This window comes from Triticum aestivum, chromosome 1B (assembly GCF_018294505.1).
Source record: "Triticum aestivum cultivar Chinese Spring chromosome 1B, IWGSC CS RefSeq v2.1, whole genome shotgun sequence".
Lineage (NCBI taxonomy): Eukaryota > Viridiplantae > Streptophyta > Magnoliopsida > Poales > Poaceae > Triticum > Triticum aestivum.
This window is the reverse complement of record NC_057795.1, coordinates 674,436,456-674,446,605: the sequence shown is the minus strand read 5'-3', so window position 1 is coordinate 674,446,605 and position 10,150 is coordinate 674,436,456. Positions and strand designations below refer to the sequence as shown.

Here is a 10,150-nt window from a genome sequence, read left to right as displayed (position 1 = left end):
TCTCCACGGCGAAGAGAGTGCACAACATGGAGGGCAGCAGCTTCGACGTGCCGTCGGCCGTGATGCAGACCGCCGTCACCCCCATCAACTCCTCCAGCCCCATCCAGTTCACCTGGGACGCCGAGCCCAGCGCCAACGTCCCAGACCCCGGATACATCTGCATCTTGCACTTCTCCGAGCTGCAACCTCTCCCGGTCAACGCCCTGCGCCAGTTCTACGTCACCCTCAACGGCCAGCTCTGGCTTGGGAAGGGCTTGACGCCGCAGTACCTCTACACCAACGCCGTCTTCAACGGCATCCCCAGCCACGGGTCCCACCAGTACAACGTCTCGCTCAACGCCACTACTAACTCCACGGTCCCACCCATCCTCAACGCCATTGAGATCTTCTCCGTGTTGCCCACCACTGGCATAACCACGGCCACTCACGATGGTAAGCAAGTACAGTTCTTTTCTTAAGAAGTTCTTCAGATGCAATAGTATACGTAGCGTTTCACTCAGGATGAAGCAGTTAATTGTACCCAGCTGATATATTTGTGTGTTTCGCCGCCGAGATATGCAACAGTGTCTGCCATGGCGGCGATCAGAGGAATGTACAAGGTGAAGAAGAACTGGATGGGCGATCCGTGCATGCCCAAGAATTTCGCGTGGAAAGGATTAGGTTGTAGCTATACTGTCTCCAGCCCACCAATTGTCACAGGCCTGTGAGTTATATCTTTCTGACTGTTATTTTCCTTGTTATTATAAAATTAAGTATAGTAGTAGTAGTGGTGGTGGTGGTGGTGGTGGCTGGGATTATTGAGCTATTGTTGTATGCATGTTGTAGGAATCTATCCTCCAGTGGCCTCAGTGGCAACCTGTCATCTTCTTTTGCTGGTCTCAAAGGTTTACAATACTTGTAAGTAGGACATTGTTAAGCTAGTAGCCATGGCAACTCTAATTTTGTCTAAGCTAGAAGCAATCAAACTGTCTAGCTGGAACTTCACGAATCTGTAGGGATTTGTCACGCAATAATCTTACCGGCTCAATTCCTGACACCCTTTCGCAATTGTCGTCTCTCACGCTTATGTAAGTGATCGGTATATACTTTCCAAATCCTTTCCTACTAAACATCACGTCTCATCAAAAAACTGTTGTGTTTCTTTCAGAGATTTGACAGACAATCAGCTCAATGGATCAATTCCTCCTGGGCTTGTGAAAAGAACTCAAGATGGCTCCCTAACACTTAGGTTGCTACTACCCTGCCCTCCAGCATCATAATTTCTCAATTAGAGTTCCCAGATCTCCTTTCATCTCATCCTTTTATTCTGAATACATTTTATATATCTTGAATCAGCAGCCATGTTTTAATCTGCGTTTTTTTATTCCTTCTTTCACAAGATATGGCAACAATCCAAACCTCTGCAGCAGCGGCAACTATTGCCGGCATCTAGAAAAGCAGGAAAATTCTACTTGACACCAGGTAAGCCCACTTCGACCCGCAGCAACCATTAATTCGTCGGTTAGACATTTAGAATTCTCACATGTGTACAGCAGAGAAGCGAGGCGACTAGGGTATAGGGTTGCAATTATTTTTGCATTCTTTTGCATTAGTTTTCTCATTTTTCTTCTTTTGCTACACATGGGTTTAAGGTTTTTGGTTTCTTCTGTTTTGTTTCATATTTTAGTTTTATTTGTTTTTCATATATACAAGAAACATTTCTCGATAGACATTTAAAAAAATTGAAATGCTTTGTTAACATTTTTTGAGAAAAAACTGTAATATATTTATCTATATGTATTGGACTGTGATATTTGGCACACATGTGCCACATTGCTAAAAGTACCACACCACTCTTCTCCGTTCGATCCCACCTCCTCCCGAGCGACCGCCCTCCCTCCTTCGATCCCATCTTCTTCAATTTTTCTTGCGCCTGTAGTTTAAAATAGGCAAAAAAAAAAGGGCGTGGAAGGGGAATCGAACCCAGACCCTCTCATATATAACTAAGCTGCAACATCCAACTGGGCTAGCCCGCTTAACTAATTCTGTACAACTTACACATTAGTTGTATCTTCTTGAGACGAGAATAAGCAAAAGAGGCACTGATCAGTAACTGAAAATCCAGACCAACGGCCTCACTTGTATGGGTTTTAGAACAATGCACCCTAGTTCTATCATTTTTTCTGCATGGTTCACACACCCGGGCGTCCTCTTCACTCCTTTTCAGATGCAAAAATCATGATGTTTGCAGGTAAGCTATCAGGTACGAAGTTGTAATGTTGCCATGCTTTTCTTACTCAAGTTTTTGGGGTATGTTTCTCAATAGCCTTTTCTCTGTTTGTACTTAAATTATAACAATCCCCCCCCCCCTGCGTCAATATTATCATGGTGTTTGTACGTAAGTAATTAGATATGCGATGAGTAAATTATCACGTTATGTAGACAGAAGTTATCGCGTGTTCATAAAAAAAATCACTTGGGCAAATTCTATGGTGTTTTGTATCATGTTTGCGGTGTGTAAATCATCATGCTAGGCACATAGAAGGTAATGCGTGTATGTTTTCAACAATTTTTACACCCCCAAATCAGAAAAGTTACCATGATGTTCATACACAAGTTATACACACAATTTATCAGGGTATGTTCCAACATCTTTTTCTCTGAGTCAAAAGTTAACACGGTGTTTTTACGTAAGTTATCATGTCCGCGGTGCGTGAATTACCATACTATTTACATAGAATTACCGCGAGTATTCTCTAAAACTTTCCCTATCCAAGGAATTACCATGGTGTTTGGACGTACATTACCGTGTTATCTGCACAAAAGCTGCCGGGGGTAATTTGCAATGATTATTCTCCTAGTTAAAGTTACCAAGGTGTTTGGACGTAAGTTATCAGGTCTGGTGAGGCGTATATTACCATATTATGTACAAATAAGTTAGCGAGGGTATATTTTACGACAACTTTTTCCTAGGGCAAAAGTTATCATGATGTTTGTATGTAAGTTATCGGTTATGAGCTGCTTATACTATCATGTTTTTTTTAAAGCGGGGGTATGTTTGAACAATTTCTTTTCCGGGGTCGAAATGTTATCATGGTCTTATAGGCAGTTTAACAAGTCTGCGGTGCTTAAAATACCATGCTATGTACACAAAATTTACCATGTATGTTTACAACAACTTTTTTTCTACCGAAGAAAAATAATATGGCGGTACTTTAGATGTAAGTTATCAAATCTATGGTGCATATATTATCGTGCTATTTACACGAAATTTATCGAAGGTATGTTTTTAACATTTTTTACTCGCGACTCAAAATTACAACGACGTTTGTGTGCAAGTTATCTAGTATGTCATGTGTATATTATCAACTATTTACAGAGAAAATTACCGGCGTTGTATTTTTCAATAAAAAATTTAGAGTCAAATTTACTGCGGTGATGGTACCTAAGTTATCAGAATCAGTATAGGGAACATTTTCAAGGGGCAGTTTACTGCAAGTGAGAGAGATACCTACCTGACAAAATATCATTCTTTTCGAAACCACTTTTGCTTTTTTCTTACCAAAAAAGAAAGATTGGGAGCAAATTCCGTGAAAATTATAGCAGCAGATAGTAATAGCATGAAGGAGCACAGGTGGAATTTGCTAACTAGCAGCACGCAACAGGTAGATATCAGCTAGCTAGCCCAAAGACTAGCATTCGTTGGAAACATAATTCAGGCATTCGTTGTACTGAAAAAAGAAAGGGCATGTGTTGCTCAGAATCAAAATACTACTGTATCCTCTGTTTCCAATTGCTCTGGTCTTTCTCTGAAACTCTGAAGCTAGCGTCCGTTCGAAACACTGCATGTGTGTCCACTGAAATTGGAGAGAGAGAGAGAGATTGTGAGGGTCTCAGCCAACCGGAAATGGGGTCAAGATGGACTTGCTGATCTTGTGGCATCTCTCGGCAGTAGTCAGACACCTACACGACAACCCGGATGAACACAAATCATCAGATCACAGGGTCGCTCGGCTAGGCTGCCATTGATGACAAATCCAAGGGGGTGGGAGGGGGTTTCTAGTCCTAGCTAGGCATACCTCGGCGCCACCGTGGCCATCGAAGAGTGCGAAGAAGTGCGACGGGAGGCAGAGCATGTCGGCGTCGAGCCCCATCCCGTCGAGGTCACTGCGCATGGCGAGCAGGCGCACATGCATGTCGGCGAAGCGCGGGACCGCGGCGCATGAGTCCTCCATCGTCCCGGTCGGCATGTCTTGCGGGACAAGTCCACGCCAAGTACGATACCTGTGACAATGCGGGGAGGAAGACGAGCGAAGGGGAAAGGGCCATGTAATTATATCTGACAGCGCTGGATTTGAAATAGACGGCATCTAGGTGGTGTGGCGATTTTGCAATCGGGCACAGGGTTGCCAAATACATATTTCGATGTGTATTTAGAATATTTGGAAGTATAAACGAAAGGGTAAGCAACAATATATTGGGCCTTGGCGGCAACCATTCGGGATGTGGCCCATCGTGGGAAAATGTAGTGGCCTACAAGAGAAATATATCGAAATCACTAATTAAGGAGTACTCCTTGCAAAGATCACTTCCGCCTCCCCAAGTTGTGACTAATGGTCCGCTGCATGTGCACCAGTTATCGGAACCTGTGAGTTTGCCCTTTTTTCGTAGATCCATTTATTCAAAACGTTTTATGTCTTAAACCATGCGTCCAAATATCGAACCATTTTCACCGTTGGATTCCTCGCGTCGAGATATTTAAAACTAGATCTTGTGTTGATAGATTTTGATGAACTTTATTTTCACAAAAACACACGATGAAAAAACTGAATCAGGAGCATGGTTTTTTTCTTTTCGAAAGAGGCCCGGCCGTGCCTCTCAAAAAAGCACAACCGTGCCTCTCGCGAAAGCAAAACCGTGCCTCTCACGGAAAAAAACAAAAGGCGCATTTTTTTTTCTCAGTGGCATAGTTGTGCCTCTCTCGAAAGTACAACTATGCCTCCCGCGAAAGGAAAAAAACAGAAATAGTGTTTTTTTTCTGTTTGCGAGAGGCAAGGCCGTGCTTCCCACGGAAGCACAAACATGCCTCGCGTGGAAACAAAAAGGGAAAATGCGGGTTTTTTTTCGTTTTCGAGAGGGATGGCCATGCCTCTCGCAAAAGAAAACCGCGCCTCTCGCGGAAGAGAAACAAAAACACACTTTTTTCACGTTTCCAAGAGGCAGAAACATGTTTTTTCTGTTTCCAAAAGGCACGGCGTTCCTTTCGCAAAAGCAAAATCGTGCCTCTCGCTGAAGCAAAGAAAGGACCTCTATAAGCCCCGAATGTAAGGAATTTATGCATGTCATCCTAACTTTTTTGATGGCAACTTTACTTGTTGTGAGGTGGCAACTTTAGTTGTTAACATGTGGCAATTTTGTTTCATTACGATTTTTTATCAGAAAAATGTCATGTTTGTCAACATCGTCTTAACTAAAGTTGCCATGAAAAAAGTTCGGGATGACATGCTTAAAAATCAAACGTTCGGGATTTATCTATTCCGAAAAAATGCGTCTTTTCACGCAAAAAAAAACAAAAAAAAATTATTCCAAAAGCTAAAGACCGGTGGAAAACCAAAATGTCGAAAAAAACTCATTTAAAAAGCTGAAAACGCATGCGGAAAAGTAAAAAGAAAAAAATAAAGGGAGCACCCAGAGCGCACTAAGTGGCGCGCCCACAGCCCACTTTGCGAGGCTCCCGAATAAGTGTTTGTCAACTACTCCCTCCGTTCGAAATTACTCGTCGCTGAAATGGATGTATCTAGAACTAAAATACATCTAGATACATCTATACGTGCGACAAGTAATTCGGAACGGAGAGAGTCATTGCTCCCGAAAAATATTGAAAGTGTTAGACGGGTTAAACAGGCTGGCCTGTAGTGGTTCTATGAGCTTGATCGACTGGTTTAAGAAATTTCGTTTGGTTTTTTCTTCTTCTTCCTTTTCTCTGTGTTATCTATCATTTTCATTGGGTTTTCGGCTTTCTTTACTCTTTTTTCGTGTTATTGGTTTCTTTATTTTCCCAGTGCAAGTATAAATTTTTATAAGAAACGTTTTATACACATTGAGCATTATTCATATAAATGATTAATATTATTTTCCGAATAAATGTTTTGATTATATTTTTTGAACATGATTAAAAAAATTCAAATAAAATTGAAACATTTTTTGAATGACAATAAACATTTATTTTAAAGTGTCACGTACATTTCTTGAATGGTACAAAATAATTTCTTTTTAGTGACACAAAACATTTATTTTTGTTGTATAAATATTTTTTAATTGCAATCTACATTTTTGTGAAACATGTTTATATTTGTGTAATGTCATCAACCTTTTCTTTGAATGCTACCAACATTTCATGAAAAATTATACCAATGTTTTTCATACTGTGATAAGATTCTTCAAATTTGTGGTTTTAAATTTTGTAGTAAATTAAAATTTAGACATATGTATTATTATTATTATTTTGAGAATATGAAAAAAATGAAAAACGAAGAAGAAAAACAAACCTGAAGAAGCTACTTGGGCAGCCCAGTAGTAGCGACATGACGGCGAGACCTCCTTCAGACTCGCTATCTTCAATGCCGACTCTCAAACCCTGTAACAGTCCAGAATGTGCGGTTCGGACGTGTTTTGCCATCCACCATGAGCCTGCATTGGCCCGCCGACTGGTCCGGACGCACTTTTTCCCACAAACAAGAGACAAATAGGGGGGCTTTGCGGGCGTCCAAACCGCTGCCATGCGCCGTCGTCTGACTGGCCTGGACCACCAAAAACCCTTCCCGCGGTTGCACGCTTTTCGTCGCGAACTCAGCTGCCAGCTCTCATGCCACTCCAGACCACTCACTCCACATTAACGCCGGCCCGGAGCATATGTGACCTCTCGTTGCCGTCAGCATTGAAGTAGCTCGCCGGCCGAGGATGCCGCTCGTGCTGTGTCCATGGTCTATGCGCATGTTCAGTGTCGGAGAGACGTTTACTAGACGGGACGGGACATATATCTAACATGCCCTTTCAATGCCCGTTCCTCCGTCTACCGCCATTAAACATGCTCAACGACCGAGAAACCAACTCTAGCGCCTCGCGCATTGACACAACCGGGGGCTTGGCACACCCGGACAACAACACACCTCAACCCCATCCCCTCCACATGTTCCTCCCGTGCACCACAATTGCCATGACCACGAGCGGGAACGCTCTATGGGAGAGCCTATCAATGAGATGAAGATCATCGCCCTTGCAGTCGCCCGGGAGAGCCGCCGTGCAAGGAGGATTGAGGCCGTCATGCCGACCAACTCCCCTGAGGTCCACACGATGGAGACGGGTTCCGATGACGACTTAGCGCCGGAGCCTGCACCGGTGCATGTTGGCTTGACCATGGAGCAGGCACAGGCGCACTTCAATGCCGCAATGGTGAAGGAGGAGCCTGCGCTAGCACCTATATGTCGTTGTTCTGACAGGAGCGGCAGGAGCACCAGTATAACTTGATCCTCCTTGAGCAGCACCGGCTGGCGGAGAGCTAGATCTATGGCGAGCGAGCGAGCGAGAGAGCGGGCATGGAAGCTGTGATGGCCATGGCTGTGGCGATTCCCAACATTGTCCCCGAGCAGCGGGCACTCTACGAGGCCACTTGCGCTCAAGCTACTACTCGGAACACACGGCCGGTGCAGCCGGAGACAGACACGGAGGCAACGCTGGCTGCGCAGGCGATTGCAAGCTAGAATGTCGCCGGCTGTGCGTCCTACTGTCACGCCCAATATGCGACCCTATCCAAAAGGAACTCGAAGGTCCCACCAAGGATAGATCCGCATATTGAGACGCTTTTGCAAGGTGGATATCATTACATCAACATTACATAATAGATGGGGATACATACAAGAGGCATACAATGCCACATGAATACAACATCACAATACATCAGAGCATCATCCGACTACGGATGAAACACAAACAAAAACTCAAACGACATCCACCCTGCTAGCCCAGGCTGCCGACCTGGAACCTATCCCCTGATCGAAGAAGCAGAAGAAGAACTCAACGCAAGCAAGCATCGCTCTCGCGTCATGATCATCGCAGAACCTGTACCTGCAATTGTTGTTGTAGTAATCTGTGAGCCACGAGGACTCAGCACTCCCATTACCATGGGTATCAAGACTAGCAAAGCTTAAAGGGAAGGAAGGGGTAAAGTGGTAAGGCTGCAGCAGCGGCTAAGCATAATATGGTGGCTAACATACGCAAATAAGAGCGAGAAGAGAGCAAATGGAATGGTCGTGAAGCTAGCAATGATCAAGAAGTGATCCTGAACTCCTACTTACGTCAAACATAACCCAGAAACCGTGTTCACTTCCCGGACTCCGCCGAGAAGAGACCATCACGGCTACACACGCGGTTGATGCGTTTTAATTCGGATCTGGTGTCAAGTTATCTACAACCGGACATTAACAAATTCCCATCTGCCTATAACCGCAGGCACGTCTTTCGAAAGATTATACCCTGCAGGGGTGTCCCAACTTAGCCCATGACAAGCTCTCGCGGTCAACGAAGGAATAGACCTTCTCCCAGGAAGACCCGATCAGACTCGGAATCTCAGTTTACAAGACATTTCGACAATGGTAAAACAAAACCAGCAAAACCGCCCGATGCGCCGACAATCCCGATAGGAGCTGCACATATCTTGTTCTCAGGGCAACACCGGATGAGACAGGCTACGAGTAAAACCAGACCTCGAGTTGCCCCGAGGGGGCCCCGCAGGCGGCTCGGTTCGGACCAACACTTAGACAAGCACTGGCCCGGGGGGGCTAAAATAAAGATGACCCTTGGGTTGGCCGACCCAAGGGAAAGGATAGGTGGTGGTGAGGCAAATGGTAAAACCAAGGTTGGTCCTTGCTGGAGGAGTTTTATTCAAAGCGAACTGTCAAGGGGGTCCCATAAATCACCCGACCGCGTAAGGAATGCAAAATCCGGGAACATAACACCGGTATGACGGAAACTAGGGCGGCAAGAGTGGAACAAAACACCAGGCAAAAGGCCGAGTCTTCCACCCTTTACCAAATATATAGATGCATTAATAATATAAGAGATATTGTGATATCCCAACCAAAATCCTGTTCACCATGGAGAAATCTTCAACTTCACCTGCAACTAGCAACGCTATAAGAGGGGCTGAGCAAAAGCGGTAACATAGCCAATCAATGGTTTGCATAGGTAAGGTGTCAAAGGTTAGAGGTTCATGGCAATATGGGATGGCTTGATGAGCAAAAGATAGGTAACGCAGCATAGCGATAGAACGAAGCAACTAGCATAGCAATGATAGTAGTGAGATCCAGGGTAGCGGTCATCTTGCCTGAAATCCCACAAGGAAGAAGAACGAGTCCATAGCATGCAAGGATCAACTATAGCAAGCTTGGCCAAATTGAATAACAAGCAAACAATCTGCCAGGAAACATTTTGAAGCAAAAGTAGAGCACAAAAATGACATGCTAGACTACTCCATAATTGCAACCAAGGGCATGAATGGATAGAAAATAACCACATGTTCAAAACACCCTTACTGAAGTATCTCAAAATATGCATGGATCTCTCTGTAGCATCAAGTTTACATGGCATGAAAATAAAAGCAGAACAGGGACTAAAATCAGCAACATCACGATGCCTAGTTTGCATGCTTGTGCTAGTCACCACATTGATCACAAAAATACATGGTAAGCACCTCTGTAAAGAAGACATAGCATAGATCAAAACACATGTAGACATCAACCTCATAGGATGCACACATCAATCATGGCAAAAATGACAAAAGAGCTCGTTCTGATAACAGACAGCAGAAAACATCATGAAGCACTCTTACAATGATGATTAAGGCACCAAGACGACCTCAAATGAATATGATGCAATGGAATGAAATGATGTACTCTTCGAGGCGAACAATTTGACATATTACACACACGAAACGGAGCTACCGATGCAGAGATATGGCATGTCGAACATGGCATGATAATTACAAAAACTGGGGACTTAGTGGGAAACGGGTCAACCTTCGTTTTGCACGGACTTCGATGCAGGGCCGGAGTTCGCCGGAGAACTTTCCGGAGTCGAGGAGGAAGACGACAGAGGAGGCGACGCGGAGGCGGGC

The 10,150-nt window shown here is 44.3% G+C and overlaps 1 pseudogene; it reads left to right on the top strand.

The window, feature by feature from the left end:
• LOC123082254 (putative leucine-rich repeat receptor-like serine/threonine-protein kinase At2g19230) overlaps positions 1 to 10,150 on the top strand; it is a 32,097-nt pseudogene that overhangs the window by 896 nt on the left and 21,051 nt on the right.